Here is a 16,800-nt window from a genome sequence, read left to right as displayed (position 1 = left end):
TTTAATATTCACTGGTAATCCCAATTCATTTGTCATGTAATCACATATATCATTTTTGTTAATGTTTCCAGTATGTGTGTTATTTTTATCATGCATTATAAATTACTTAGTAGGAACAATCCTAATTTTTTAAAAAAGGTACTACATTCAGTATTTAGCATTCTTGTATGCTAATTTTATATATAAGTTGAATAAATAATATGGAGATATTTTGCATTGAGAAAGATGAACAATTTAGGATGGAACTTGTTCATTTTCTTTTTTTATTTCTGTGTTTTCCCTGCTCCTTGCTAAGTGGTTCATCCAGGCATACTGCCAAAGCTAATTCAACTTTCTGACAACTTACCTCAGACATTATAAGCTACTAAAGTTATAAATTTATAGCACTGAAGGAGCATATCTTTATAGCATTTGTTATAGTCCAGTAACATGCATTTGTAAACTTCAGTAAAATTCAGTAAAACGCTAAAAGAAAAAAAATACCAAGGGCACTTTCAACAAGATTATAATTTGAATTGCCTTATCTACATTCTTACTCTCTGCTGAAAAAAGAAAAAATCTGCCAAAACCACCAGAATGGCTCTCAACTGGCAGTGATTTTGCTCCCTGGGACACTTCCAATGTCTAGGTACGTTTTCATTAGTTATAGCTTCGATGGTAGTACTGGCATCCAGCAGGGAGAGACCAGAGGTATTGCTTAACATCCTACCATGCACAAGAGAGCCTCCCATGACAATTAGCTAGCCCAAAATGACAATAAAGCTGAGACTGAGAGACTCTGCACTAGAGGAATAGAGAAGTCAAATAGAAAATGACAAATTATTTTCTCAGAAGTATCTACAACATACTTATCATGGAATCTGATACAGATGAAGGTCTATTAGTTACGCCCTAGTCTATCTTTCCAACATACTAATTTAAACAGTATCAAAGTTTCATTTATTAAAAAAAAATAACGAGCACCTAAATATACAAAGCCACCACACTGTGTACTGAACAGAATACAAAAAAAAGTTTAGAATACAAAAGAAAGTTTAGAACACAAAGTAGTTTAAAGGCAAAAATCTTAAATAGACTCTAGCAGTGTATTAAATAAATAACACACTGAATAACTTGTCCACGTAAGGTTCATCTCTGGAGTAGGGTTCAATGTAAATTAAAAAAACAACACCATCTCAACAGATACTGGAAAAGTACTTGATAAAATTCTATATCAACTCCTGATTTAAATAAGCAAAATCTAAAGATTCAAGTAAATTAGGAATAGAAGGAAATTTCCAAAGGGGATATATTAATACAATAAATCAAAAGTAACATTATACTAAATGGTGAGATGTCAGAAACATTCTCACTAAAAAGTCAGGAAAGCATACAATCTTCAGCTATAGTTAAATTCACACATAAGAGCTTAGTAGAATAAATGAGATGGAAGGTTAACAAGCAAAACTGAAACACCAATAATGATCAATCGAAAATGTAGGAGAGAATAAAAGGACAATGATATTCACCACAGTAAATACATAAGAACATGCACACACATTCACACACACAAACACACTACAATGAGAAATTTGAAAAACCTGCTTTTTAACCAAAGAAAGCCAAGTATATGTACACATGCACGTAACTGTTTGTAAGGGTAATCCTTTCAAATTCAGAGTCCTTCCAGACACCTAAAGGCAGATCCTCACAGTCAGAGGCTGGGTTGCAAACTTACAGCCTAGACTGAAGTCAGTCTTTTAAGGTGATTTCTTTGGACATCTGTATGTATGGCTGTTTGTGTGAATGCCTTTTATCATGAATGAACACTCTAGGCTAACAAAGTTCCTAACTCTCTCTCCCTATTTTCTTATATCTGGAACTCAAAAAGTTTACAACATTTCTCCAGAAACTGAAGATATTTGAGTTTGCAGGTCTAGATTTTACTCTAAGTCAACTTGAGTGTAGAATTTCTGAGGACATTAAAACTATACATTGTCTTTCTATCTTCTGCAGAACCCAATTCCTAGAAAATGAATGCTCAATAATTATTTGTTTGTTTACTGATTTTTGAACGATTTGGGGAAGATTTGTGTTAGAACAGTTCTGTACATAAAGTATGAAATAATTATACAGTTTACACATTTGCTTCTAAATTCTTTTTGATTGCCTTTTAGAATGTTTGCTAGCAGATAAAACCTTTTTGGGTGACCCAGTGATAAAGAATCCGTCTGCCAATGCAGGAGACCCTGGTTCAATCCCTGGGTAGGAAGCTCCCAGGAGAAGGAAATGGCAACTCACTCCAGTATTCTTGTTTGGGAAATCCCATGGACAGAGGAGCCTGGCAGGCTACAGTCCATGGGGTCACAAAGAGTCAGACATGACTGAGCAAGTAAACACCACCACACTGAACTCTATGAATTTGGCTTACAGTCAGAATCTAATGGCATGGGAAAGGAATAGTGTAGCTAGAAATCACTATGATAAGCATTAGTAAACATACATGATCTTGATTAAAATTAGGCAATTTTCAACATAAATGAACTTGCTATAACAATGGAAATGAGAAAGCATTATGGGAAGTTTCCTAGTGAAAATATAGAAGTTAAGAAATATCTTCCTTCCTGGCAGCCTGCAAAATTCTATTTTCTTTTCCACAAATAGTGTTAGAACAACTGAATATCCATATGCAAGTCAATGAAATTTGATTTAAACTTCACACCTTATAAAAAAATTAAACGCAAAATTATAAAATTTTAAAAGAAAATACAGGAAAAAAAATCTTAGTGACTGAGTCTGGCAAAGAGTTCATCAAAATTGAGAATTTTTGCTCTATGGAACACACTGTTAAGAAAATGAAAAGACAAGCTACAGATTGAGAAAACATGTTGGCAACTCACAAATCCAACAAAGAGCTTATATATCTTTATATAAGCTTTATATATATATATATATATATATATATCTTTATATCTATATATAAGCTTTATATATATATCTTTATATAAGAATATATAAAGAACTCTTAATATTCAACAGGAAGAAAGCAAACAACCCAATCAAAAATAAGTAAAAGATTTGAATGAAAACTTGACCAAAGTTGATATACATATGGCAAATAAGTATAGGAAAAAATGTTCAAAATCATTAGCCAATATGAGAAGGAAATGAAAACCATTAAGAGATACCATTACATACCTCTCAGAATGGCTAAAATGAAAGATACTGAGGAGCAAATGTCAGACACAGAGCAATTAGAACTCTCATATATTTTTGGTGGGAATGTAAGGTGGTACAGCAGCTTAGGAAAACAATTTCACAATTTCTTAAAAGTTAAATATGATACTTGTTTTATAGAAAAATGTATACATGAATGTTTACAGCTGTTTAATTTATACTCTTTCAAAACCAGGGATATTAAAACAGGAGTTTCACATTTCATTGAAAACTCTAAAAGATCTGGCATGTTAGGACAGGACAACACTAGCTGATAATGAATAGCAACTTGTCTATGTACAGGGCATGCCACAGCTCTTCCCACTCCCCACACATATACAGAGTGAATGCATTTGCACTGACATCTGGCGCACTTCACTCTTGTGTATTACCTGCCTAGTCTTCTGCGGCAAAATTACACATCAAAAATGTGTGTTCCTCTTACCATACCATCAAATATATTGCTGCATAGTGGTTGCCCAGCCACAGACTACATTTTCCAGTTCGATGGATCCAGATATGACCACATGACAAGTTCTCAATAACTGAATGTGAGCAGAGTGATCTTTTTTGACTTCCAGGCTGGAAAGAGTAGAATTTTCTCTCCTCTACTATGTGGAAGCAATAGTCTCCAAGGTCTTAAGGGAAGATGAAGCCACAAGATGAAGAAGTTAAAAAAAAGGTACTTATTGGTACTTCTGTGTTGTGTGTGTGTTTTTTTATATTAAGCTTCACCTTTACAATAAGAAAGGTCTATTGATGGAAAATGCTCTTAAGGATAAAGGGTAAAATTTGTGCTTACCAACTTCAAAAAGTTGGTTTAGGAAATCAAATTAGATAACATATGAAAGTATTTCTTAACTTATGACTGTCATATAAGTGTTAATAGTGTTTTTATCCCTACCTAATAATCATGTATAATCATTTATAATTGACAAGAATATTATTTTTCTCTTTGTTTCAGGTCCTAAATCAGGAACCACAAACTCAGGTGCTTATAACAGTGTATTAGAGTGGCTCTGTGCAATAGAACTTTCTGTGAAGATGGAAATAGTCTATCTGTACAGTCGAATACTATAGCCACTAATTATATGTGACTGTTGAGTACTTGATATGAATGCATATGACTGAGAAACCAAAATACTTTATATTAATATGTTTAAATAACCACATGTAGCTAATGGCTACCCTATCTGGACAACACAGAGCTAGAGTAACACTAGATTCTATACAAATCAACCCCAAATTCCAATGTTTCAAGTTTTATTTATTTTTCATGTAATAGTCCAATGTGAATATTTCTCTATCTTTGGAGTAGGTCATAACTCTTCAGGGAAAAAAAGCTTTACTTGAGATTTTTTATGGGTAAATAAATGGGTGTTGACTTCCCAGAGAAAGACTAAACTGTTTGATCTCTAGACAATTAAAAGAAAAAATGCATTAGGTTTTAAAAAACTCACTTTGGAGTTCTAATGATATTCTGAATGTTGGCTTATGTTCAAAATCTCACTTAAAAAAGGTACAACCCTTTTCTTCTTGTTCTCTCTTCACTCATTGTCATGGTTAATGAATTACTGGTCATAAGTATGCACATAAACACTGTTCAAGCATTTATAATTATAGCACTTGAATACTTAGGCTCATCAGGGATGCCACAGTAGAATGAAATAAATCTTTTCTCCTACAGAGAACCTTATATGAGATTAGAGCAACAAAGATGGGAAGTACCTAAAAGGGGAACTCTAGGATTTCTATGAAAAGGTGTATGTATCACTGGCATACAATAACAGACAAGTCACACAGCCTTCCAAATTAGTGATTTTTTTGAAATTTTGAGTATTTGCCCTTTTCACTTTCTATGAAACTATTTCTTCTCATCTATGACACTATTTCTTCTCATCCTCCAGTGGAGAACTTAAAAGTGACCAACAAATGGTAATCTGGAATGTAATATAAAAATATGAAGATATTCTCCTTTACTTTTTACTTTTCCTAGGGAAAAAAGTTTCCTTTCTCATGTACATCCAATAATTCCAACCTCTAAATGTGGCCTATTTGGTTCTCCTTCAGTACTTCATGGTTTAAAAAAAAAGAAAAACACTGCACAATAAGACTGGGATTTAGTGACATGAGGCAGTAAGAATTTGGTGACTTCCAAAAGAGATATGGAAGCAACCTAGATGTCGATCAGCAGACGAATGGATAAGAAAGCTGTGGTACATATACACAACGGAGTATTACTCAGCCATGAAAAGAATACATTTGAATCAGTTCTAATGAGGTAGATGAAACTGGAGCCTATTATACAGAGTGAAGTAAGCCAGAAAGAAAAACACCAATACAGTATACTAACACATATATATGGAATTTAGAATGATGGTAACGATAACCCTATATGAGAGACAGCAAAAGAGACACAGATGTGTAAAACAGACTTTTGCACTCTGTGGGAGAGAGAGAGGGTAGGATGATTTTGGAGAATGGCATTGAAACATGTATACAATCATGTAAGAAATGAATCGCCAGTCTAGGTTCGATACAGGATACAGGATGCTTGGGGCTGGTGCACTGGGATGACCCAGAGAGATGATACGGGGAGGGAGGTGGGAAGGGGGTTCAGGATTGGGAACTCTTGTACACCCGTGGCGGATTCATGTCAATGTATGGCAAAACCAATACAGTATTGTAAAGTAAAATTAAAAAATAAAATAAAATAAAAATAAAGCAAAAAAAAAAAAGAGAGAGAGATACAATATATAGAGTCATTAAGAAAAAGGTGAGAAACAGCCACATGGAATATGATGCATTAAAAAAAATGCCATCCCAGGCCATTAACAGAATTTATAGAGCTAACTTTCCTCTCAGAAATTAAGCATATCCCCCTTCTATATTTTACTATAGTGTCAAATTTTTTGCTAACTCAGTAACATTTCTTTCTAGGTGTTTTTGTACAAATTACACATTTGGAAATGGAGGCAACCATAATCATCCATATATAATTCCTGAAGTTGCTTCACCTTCCTGACTCCTTAAATGTTAGCAGTAAAACCAAGGTCTAGCAAAGGTCTTACTTGCCTTTCATTCTACCCTTTCACACATCTGTAAACTGCTAATCCCAGTAAATGACTTCCTGCTTTTTTCCTGTTTGAATTTTGACTGACACAATGAACTACTCAAAAGCTAGAAAAACTGACACAAAGCTAAATTTCTCCAAGGTGATAAAGGGAAAGAAATAGGCAATAAAAGGGAAAATCACACTGAGTGAAAAAAAGGAAAGTTTAATGTAGAAAACAACAAAGAAAAAATACATTTCTACAGTTTAAAGCATATGATTTCTCTGAAGTTATGAAGATTCTTTCACAAACTATTTTAAAAGCATGGTGTTTAAGTATCTGACCAAAACATTCATGTAAAATAACAAATATACTTTTATAATGGCAATTGATTTCCCCCATTAAGCTAAAGTCTCATATTGTCACTATTCATAAAACAAAAACATGTGAGTAAATCACTGAATAAATTTACTTTCTAATGTCTGGTCTCTTCATTTACTGTTTTAAGGAAGAATAATGGTAACCATCTGTTACAATTTCAAAAATAAACCTGCAGCAGCTCTGCCATGTCCAGCTATTCTAATTGGAAAGGAAAAATGGATGTTGTCAACTGAGAGCATTCCAGTAATATAAAGTTTCTCCTCTAAACTATTTTTGTTATTAGAAGTCTTTTCATTTCCTTATAATAGGTTAAAAAATAAAAATTCAAAATTTATCTGCTATTAGATCAGATTTAGTTACATATTTTCCTTGTTAAAACTAAAACTCAGCTAAAGTAAAGAATTTTAATAAACTTCTACTTCAAATGCTCATATATAATTCATTTCTAATGTTAGCAAATATGGCAGAGTAAAAAGACCCTGAGCTCATCTCCTCTAATAGGCACAGCTAAAAGTTACAACTAAAATCAACAATCATTGGTTTAGAAGACCAGAACCTACTAGAAAAGATTGAAAACCAAGATATAAAGAAGGAACCACAAGGAGACATGGAGGAGGGGCAGAGTCACAATAGTCAATTCCCATAACACAGTGAGTGACCTATAAACAGAAGAACAATTGCAAATGCAAAGATTCTTCCAATGGAGTGAGGGGTCCAAGTCCCATGTTGGGCTTTCCAGGCCATGGGTCCTGTACCAGGAAGAAGAGGCCCCCAAAGCATTTGGCACTGAAGGCCAGTAGGGATTATTTTCAAAATTCCCAAAAGGCTGGGGTGAATAGAGACTTCACTCTTTGAGGGCGCACTCAAAATCTAATAAGCTCTGGGATCCAGGGCAGAAGCACTAATTTGAAAGAAGCTCAGTTCAGATCTACTTATTTATCTTAAAGAGTCTCCTTGAGAGGTAGGAGGCAACTGTAGCCCACCCCGGGGTTCCAGACACTGGTAGCAACCATTATTGGTAGCTGATTCCACCACACAGACATTACTGCTAGCAAGAACTATTTTGAAATCCTCCCTCTAGCAGGATCCAGACGTGCTCTGGCTCAATATGTTGTAGGAGTCATCACTAAGACACTTCAGGCCAAGCAACTAAATAGGCAATGACACAGCCATGTCCACCAGTAGACAGGCTGCCTTTAAGGCCCTCTTGAGCCTTCAGTTTCCCCTGGACACAGTCCTACCCACCAGATAACCCAGAGCCTATTCCCACAAACAAGTGCACAAACACTAGAACCAGGACCCACAGGGCCCTCCAATAAAACTCCAGGACCTAATCTACCAGCGGGCAGGCACTAACCTCAGAGTATGATGGGTCCCAGCTCCACCCTCCAGCAAGCTTGCTCTAGCACTGGTATCACCCTGACCCATCCAAGGGTAGACACCAGCCACAAAAAAATCACAGCCCTGCAGCCTAACGATGCAATCTACACACCAGCAGGTCTGCGCTGGGATAGACATTACATAATGATCAAGGGACCAATTCAAGAAAAAGATGTAACACATCACATGCACCCAAGATAGGAGTGCCTATATATATAAAGCAAATATTAACAGACATAAAAAGAAAAACTGAAAGTAAAACAATAATAGCAGGGAACTTTGACATCCCACTGAGATCAATGGAAAGATCACCCAGACAATAAATGAACAAAAGAAAACAAAACAAACCACTGGCCTTAAATGACTCATTAGACCAGATGGAGTTCAAACATACATACATATACATATAAACATCTCACTCAAAAGCAGGAGAATACTGCTTTTTCAAGTGCACATGGAACTTTCTCCAGGATAGATCATAGCTAGGCAAATTCAAGAAAATTTCAATCCTATCAAGTATCTGTTCCAACAACATTATGCAACTAGAAATTAACAACAACAAAAAGCCTACAAAACACATATATGGATACTAAAACATATGTGACTAAACAATCAATGAATCACTGAAGAAGTCAAAGAGAAAAATAAAGAAATATCTGAAGACAAATGAAAGTGAAAACACAAAAAGCCAAAATCTATATGGTGCAGCAAAAGTAGCTTAAGAGAGAAAGTGAAAGTGAAAGTGAGTTGCTCAGTCGTGTCCCACTCTTTGCAACCCCATGGACTGTAGCCTATCAGGCTCCTCTGTCCATGGGATTTTCCAGGCAAGAGTGCTGGAGTGGATTGCCATTTCATATAGCAATTACAAAGCCTACCTCAGGAAAAAAGAAAAATCTCAAATAAAGAACCTAAATTTACACCTACAGGAACTAGAAAAAGGAGAACAAACAAAATCCAAAGCTAGTGGAAAAAAAGATTTCGAAAAGATCAGAGCAGAAATAAATGAAATAGAGACTAAAAAACAGTAGAAAAGGTGAATGAATCTAAGATCCAGATCTTTGAAAAGATTAACAAAATTGATAAATCAGTAGCCAGACTCATCGAGAAAAAAAAGGGGAGACCAAATCAATAAAATGAGAAATGAAAAAGAAGTTACAACCAACACTTAGAAATACAAAGGATCATAAAAGACTATAAACAAGTATATGACAATAAAATGGACAAGCTAGAATAAATAGGACAAATTCCTAGAAATATATAATCTCCCAAGATTAAACCAGGTTTCCTGGTGGCTCAGATAGTAAAGAATCTGCCTGCAGTGCAGGAGACCTGGGTTTGATCCCTGGGTTGGGAAGATCTCTTGGAGAAGGGAATAGTTACCCACTCCAGTATTCTGGCTTGGAGAATTTAATGGACTGTATAGATTAAACCAAGGAGAAATGAAAAATATGACCAGAGCACTTACCATTAATGTAACTGAATCAGTAATTCAAAACTCTCAACAAACAAAAGTTCAGGACCAGATGGTTTCACAGGTGAATTCCACCAAACATTTAGAGAAGAGTTAATACCTATACCTCTCAAAGTATTTCAAAAAAGTTGCAAAAGAAGAAATGCTTCCAACTATAAAGACTAGCAGCACCCTGATACCAAAACTAGAAAAAGATATCACAGAAAAAGAATTATAAGTCAACATCACTGAAGAATACAGGTGCAAAAATCCTCAAGCAAATATAGGCAAACCCAACTCCAATAACACATAAGAATGGCACATCATGATAAAGTGGGATTTACCCCAAAGAGGCAAAGAGGGTTCAGTCCCACAAATCAATGTGACTCATGGTATCAACAAGTTGAAGGGAAAAAATACCAGATGATCAGCTCAATAGATGCAAAAAAAGGCATTCAATAAAATTCAACATACATTTATAATAAAAAACTCGAGAAAGTGGACACAGAGGGGACATACCTCAACGTAATAAAGGCCATATATGACAAGCCCACAGCTAACATCATAGTCAACGGTGAAAAGCTGAAAGCATTTCCTCTAAGATGAGGTACAAGGATGACCACTCTTGCCACTTTTAATCACCACAATATGGAAGTTTTAGCCACAACAATCAGACAAATTAAAGAAAAGAAATTCAAACAGCAAAGAAAAAAGTCAAACTGTCACTGTTTGCAGATGGCATGATACTCTACTGAGAAAATCTTAAAAGATGCCACCAGAAACCACTACAGGTCATAAATGAATTTAGTAAAGTTGCAGGATATAAAATTAACATATAAAAATCTGTGGCATTTCTATAAACTAACAGAAATTAAGAAAACCATCCTATTTAAAATTGCATCAAAAAGAATAAAATGCCTAGGAATAATCCCACCTAAGGAGGTAAAAGATCTGCACTTGGAAAACTCTGAGAAACTGATAAAATAAATGGAAGATGACACAAACATACGGAAAGATACACTCTTTAATACAAAGATTAGACGAGTAAACAATAAAAACTTAACTTTAGCAATATTCAGGGTTATATGCCAGATACAAAGTGATGGTTTTTGATTCCATGAACTTTATAATTTTGATAGAGACACAAAACATATGTAATTATGTATATTATATATAATGGATATATATATGTAGTCTTAGATATCATGTATGTATTTATTATATATTTGCATATTTACTATATAATGCATACAATGCTACTATATTTTACTTTATATTAACATATTTTATGTATTTCCCACATATATGAGACAAAATTCACATATATGCCAAAATATGAGCATAATTACTTTAAATCTAGAATATGTGAATGAAGGAATTACACAGCATATGACCTGCACACAGCAAAATTTCTTAAAAGGTCTTTTTGCCAGTCTCTTAGGAAGAATGTCAGATCTCACTTAACTGCAATCTTTCTTCTTCTCCCTAGAATTTCCTCAAAACTTACCTCTAACTAATGTTTCTTTCCCCTCTCAATTCCTTCTTCTCCAGCTATGTCTTTAGTATGGAAAAAACTTTTATAAGAGGAGCATGCAAAATGATCTAATTAGTGAAAGGTTAAAGACAGAGAAGTAAGATAGTAAATATTCCCAACCAAATGTGATAAGGGACTGTACAAGGATAGTGGAAGCCAAAATAAATAGAAAAAAAAAAAAAGATATCTAAAAACAGAAATACAAAAATTTTCAATAAAATTCTAGCAAACTAAATTCACCCGCACAATAAAAGGAACATGTTATAATTTAGTGAGACGCACCTCTAGGAGGCAAGCATGGTTCAATATACCCAAATCAATTAATATTATCCATTACATTTAACAGAATAAAAAGATAAAAACCATAATCATCTTAATAGACACAGAAAAAGTACTTACAAAATTTAACATGTTTTCATGATAAAAACATTCCACAAATTAGATTTAGAAGGAATATATCTAAACATAATAAAGCCCATATGTGAAAGTCCAGAGCTAATGTCATACTCAGTAGTGAAAAACTGAGAGCTTTTTCTCTAAAATCAGGAACAAGACAGGATATCTACTCTTACCACTTCTCAAATATAGTAGTGGAAATCCTAACCACAGTAATTAGGCAAGAAAAAGAAATAAAAAGACATCCAAATTGGAAAGGATATAAGACACTATGTGTGTATATAACATAAAGTTATACATGAAAAACTCTAAAGAATACACACACACACACACACACACACACACACACACACACACTTGTTAGAAACAATTAATGAGTTCAGTCAAGTAGCAGCAAACAAAATCAACAAATAAAATTCAGTTGCAGTTCTAACCACTAACAATGAACTATCTGAAAAGGAAATTAAGAAAACAATTCCATTTACAATAATATAAAAAAAAAAACAAAATATCTAGAAATAAACTTACGAAAAGGTAACTAACGTATACAGTAAGAAATACAAAATCTTGCTGAAAGAAATGTCAAAAGACACAAGTAAACGAAAAGAAATTATGTGATCATGGATAGGAAAACTTAACATTGTTAAAATGTCCATCCTACCCAAAGCAATGTACAGATTAAATACAATTCCTATCATGGCATCCGGTCCCAATATTCATGGCAAATAGATGGGGAAACAGTGGCTAATTTTATTTTGGGGGGCTCCAAAATCACTGCAGATAGTGATTGCAGCCATGAAATTAAAAGACACTTACTCCTTGGAAGGAAAGTTATGACCAACCTAGACAGCATATTAAAAAGCATAGACATTACTTTGTCAACAAAGGTCCGTCTAGTCAAGTCATGTACGGGGGTGAGAGTTGGACTATAAAAAAAGCTGAGCACCAAAGAATTGATGCTTTTGAACTGTGGTGTTGGAGAAGACTCTTGAGAGTCTTGAGACTTGAGACCCTTGGACTGCAAGGAGATCCAACCAGTCCATCCTAAAGGAGATCAGTCCTGAATATTCACTGGAAGGACTGATGTTGAAGCTGAAACTTCAACACTTTGGCCACCTGATGAACTGATTCATTTGAAAAGACCCTGATGCTGGGAAAGATTGTGGGCAGGAGGAGAAGGGGATGACAGAGGATGAGATGGTTGGATGGCATCACTGACTCAATACATGGGTTTGGGTAGACTCCGGAAGTTGGTGATGGACAGGGAAGCCTGGCGTGCTGCGGTTCATGGGGTCAAAGAAAGTCGGACACGACTGAGCAACTGAACAGAACTGAACCAAAACCCAAATGGCATTTTTTACATGAAAAGAAAAACAATGCTAAAATTCATATAGAACCACAAAACCCACAAGTAACCAAAGCAATCTCAGGAAAGAAGAACAAAGCTGTTAATATCACACTTCCTGGTTTCAAAATATATTACAAGGCTAAAGTACTGAAGCAGTATGACACTGGCATTAAACAGTATGGACTGGCATTAACAGTATGGACACTGTGTGTCCATCAGACACACAGACTGATGGAACAGAAAAGACACTACAGAAATAAATCAACATACATCCATTCAACTATTCTTTGACAAAAGTGATGAGAACATTAAATGGCAAAGGATAGATTCTTCAATAAATGATGTTGGAAATACTTGATTTCCACATACAAAGGAATGAAATTGGATCTCTACCTTATACCATATACAAAAAAGAAACCTTCAAAATTAAAACTTAAATGTAAGATCTGAAACTGGAAACTCCAAGGAGAAAACATAAGAGAATACTTCCTGACATTTGTCTTGGCCACTATTTCTTGGATTTGACACCAGGAGCACAGGCATCAAGTATGAAGTATAGACAAGTGGGAAGGACAATATTACTAAAAATATTTTGCATAGTAAAGGAAATAATCAGTAGAGTGAAAGGTATTCTATCTGGAAACCATCTATCTGATAAGAGGTTAATATTAAAAGATATTTAAGAACCCCCAACAAAACAGCAAAATAATAGTAATGATGATAATGATAAGCTAATTAAAAAGCAAGCAAAGGACTTGCCAAAGAAGAAGACATACACATGGCTACTAGGCATATACATCACTCATCATCACTAATGACCTTCAGCATCACTAACCAACAGGGAAATGGAGATCAAAATCACAATGACATACCATTTCATACCTGTTAGGAGGGCTACTTTAAAAAACCAAGAGCTAGCAAGTGCTGGCCAGAGTCTGGAGAAAAGATGACCCTTATATTGTGTTGGTGGGGAAGTAGAATAGTGTGGCCACACTGGAAAACAGTATGGAGGTTCCTTAAAATATTAACAAAACTACCATATGATCCAGCAATCATACTTCAGGGTACATATCCTAAAGAAATGAAATCAGGATATTGAAGATATATTTATCCCATGTTCTCTGCCGCATACAATAGCCAAGATATGGAAGCAATTCAAATCTCAATCAGCAAATAAATGGAAAACATGGTACACACATAATGGGAATATTATTCAGCCTTAACAATGAAAGAATTCCTGACGTTTGCAACAATATGAATAAGTCTAGAGGATATTATGCTAAATGAAATAAAGGAGGCACAAAAGGAAAATACTACATGATCCCAGGAAAATACTACATGATTCCACTTACATAAGGTATTTGACATAGTCAGTGTCACAGAAGCAGAAAATAGAATGGTGGTTGCCAACGGCTGGCAGTAAAAGAAATGAGAAACTATTTTCCAATGGATATAAAGTTTCTTTATACAAGATAAGTTCTAGAGATCTACTGTACATCATATATCTACAGTGAGCTATATGGTATTTATTAAAATGTGTTAACAACACATATTTCATATTAAGTGTTCTTACCAAACAACAACAACAGAAAAGAAAACAGAACTTTGGGGAAATGGATATATTTACTACCATGATTATGGTGGTAGTCTCATGGGTGTTTGCAAAAGCCCGAACTAATCAAAATGCATATATTAAATGTGTGCAATTTTTATTATATCAATTATATCTCAATAAAGCTAAAAAAATCCAATAACTTCATTTCTGATATGAAATAAAATGAATAATTTTATTATGAAACCTATAAAATGATAGGCTTCATGCAATTAAAGGAACTAAACATATTTGTCAGGAAGCAACAGTTAGAACTGGACATGGAACAACAGACTGGTTCCAAATAGGAAAAGGAGTACATCAAGGCTGTATATTGTCACCCTGCTTATTTAACTTATATGCAGAATACATCATGAGAAACGCTGGGCTGAAGAAGCACAAGCTGGAATCAAGATTGCCGGGAGAAATATCAATAACCTCAGATATGCAGATGACACCACCCTTATGGCAGAAAGTGAACAGGAACTAAAAAGCCTCTTGATGAAAGTGAAAGAGGAGAGTGAAAAGTTAGCTTAAAACTCAACATTCAGAAAACGAAGATCATGGCATCTGTTCCCATCACTTCATGGCAAATAGATGGGGAAACAGTGGAAATCACTGCAGATGGTGATTGCCGCCATGAAATTAAAAGACACTTACTCCTTGGAAGGAAAGTTATGACCAATCTAGACAGCATATTCAAAAACAGAGACATTACTTTACCAACAAAGGTCCGTCTAGTCAAGGCTATGGTTTTTCCAGTAGTCATGCATGGATGTGACAGTTGGACAGTGAAGAAAGTTGAGCACCGAAGAATTGATGCTTTTGAAGTGTGGTGTTGGAGAAGACTCTTGAGAGTCCTTTGGACTGCAAGAGATCCAACCAGTCCATTCTAAAGGAGATCAGTCCTGGGTGTTCTTTGGAAGGAATGATGCTAAAGCTGAAACTCCAGTACTTTGGCCACCTCATGAGAAGAGTTGACTCACTGGAAAAGACTCTGATGCTGGGAGGGATTGGGGGCAGGAGGAAAAGGGGACGACAAAGGATGAGATGGCTGGATGGCATCCCCGACTCGATGGACCTGAGTCTGAGTGAACTCCAGGAGTTGGTGACGGACAGGGAGGCCTGGCGTGCTGCAATTCATGGTGTCGCAAAGAGTCGGAGACGACTGAGCGACTGAACTGAACTGAAACATTCTTAACATGAAGATGAATAAAGGATTCAGTTCACAGGCAGAACTGAATAAAATAACAGCTATTAAGAAGAGGTAAAGAAAAAGGACAAATTTTAACCATTTTCATTATTATCAAGTACAGTACAATAGATTTAGAAGACCACAATGGCTGATATCAAAACTGCTAACAACCAATTCAAAACAGAAAGCTCTCGAGAAGATTCAACTGAAAATCGTAAAATCAGAAATTTAATTTGATTACAGTTTTCTCTCATCCTGTAGAAAAATTTGTTTTAAGAAAATTATTTTTCATTCAAATTATATTTAGAATAAATAATACATTCAAATTGTTAAAAAATCAAAATTAGGAAAGCACGGAGTAAAATCTTCCTCCCTACCCTGATATACCAGCTTCGTAGATGTCTATATATGCATATAAAAGCAACTGCACAAAAAGAGATATATAAAAATATTCCCTTTTTTATACAAGGATGCATATATATTTTTGCATACTGTCTTACTCATTAAGATAAGATTGACATATTCTTTCAAAAAAGATGATCCTATATAATGAGTATCTCTAGTTCTCCGGTTCTCAGAAATTCTATCAGTCCAAAGAGAAAGTACCAGTAATTTTTATCTTTTCACATTTTCATGGCTTTTCCCAAATCTCTCACCCTCATTTCACATGCACACACTCTCAACAAAACATCCTGCTCTACTTGGTTTTCATCTTCTTTCACTCCTTGTATTTTTGCTGATTACATTAGTTTAAAGATATAATAGAAAATTTAATGAGCTGAACTCAAGTATTTGTAGAACAAGCAAGAAAATAACTAATTTAGGTAATTCAAAGACCACTTTGTGCTCCTTCTTCATTAACTGCCATGTAATTCTATTTCGGCTTTTCAGAATTAATTTAATTTAGAAACAGGTCCATTCTGTTTTCTTTTATGTAATTCAAATTTAAATGAACACAACCTAAATTTATGAAAATTCATGCTCATTATCAAGGACGACTATTATTTTCAGCACATGTGAAACAATCCAAAGTACTCATTTATTTATTTGTGTATCTTAATGATAATTATATAGACTTTAATTTTGCAACTATCCTTTAGTTAATGAACATATGGATATATGATACAAAGTTAATATAAGAATCCAAGAGATACTAGAAGCTAATGATTCCAGTCCAGAATCTGGTCATGTATAAATCTATATGTCCTTGCAGCAAATCATTTGCTTTATCTAAACTCCACATGGTTTGCTTGTAAAAGAGAAAAAGACCATCATCT

The 16,800-nt window shown here is 34.7% G+C and overlaps 1 protein-coding gene across 19 annotated transcripts in view; it reads right to left on the bottom strand.

Annotated features, from left to right (window-relative positions):
• Nucleotides 1–16,800, bottom strand: part of GPHN (gephyrin) — a 563,152-nt gene that overhangs the window by 354,827 nt on the left and 191,525 nt on the right. The gene's annotated exons all lie outside the window — the stretch shown is intronic.

Source organism: Ovis aries, chromosome 7 (assembly GCF_016772045.2).
Source record: "Ovis aries strain OAR_USU_Benz2616 breed Rambouillet chromosome 7, ARS-UI_Ramb_v3.0, whole genome shotgun sequence".
Classification (NCBI taxonomy): domain Eukaryota; kingdom Metazoa; phylum Chordata; class Mammalia; order Artiodactyla; family Bovidae; genus Ovis; species Ovis aries.
Note: the sequence above shows the minus strand (reverse complement) of the source record. Positions and strands in the feature narration are given on the sequence as shown.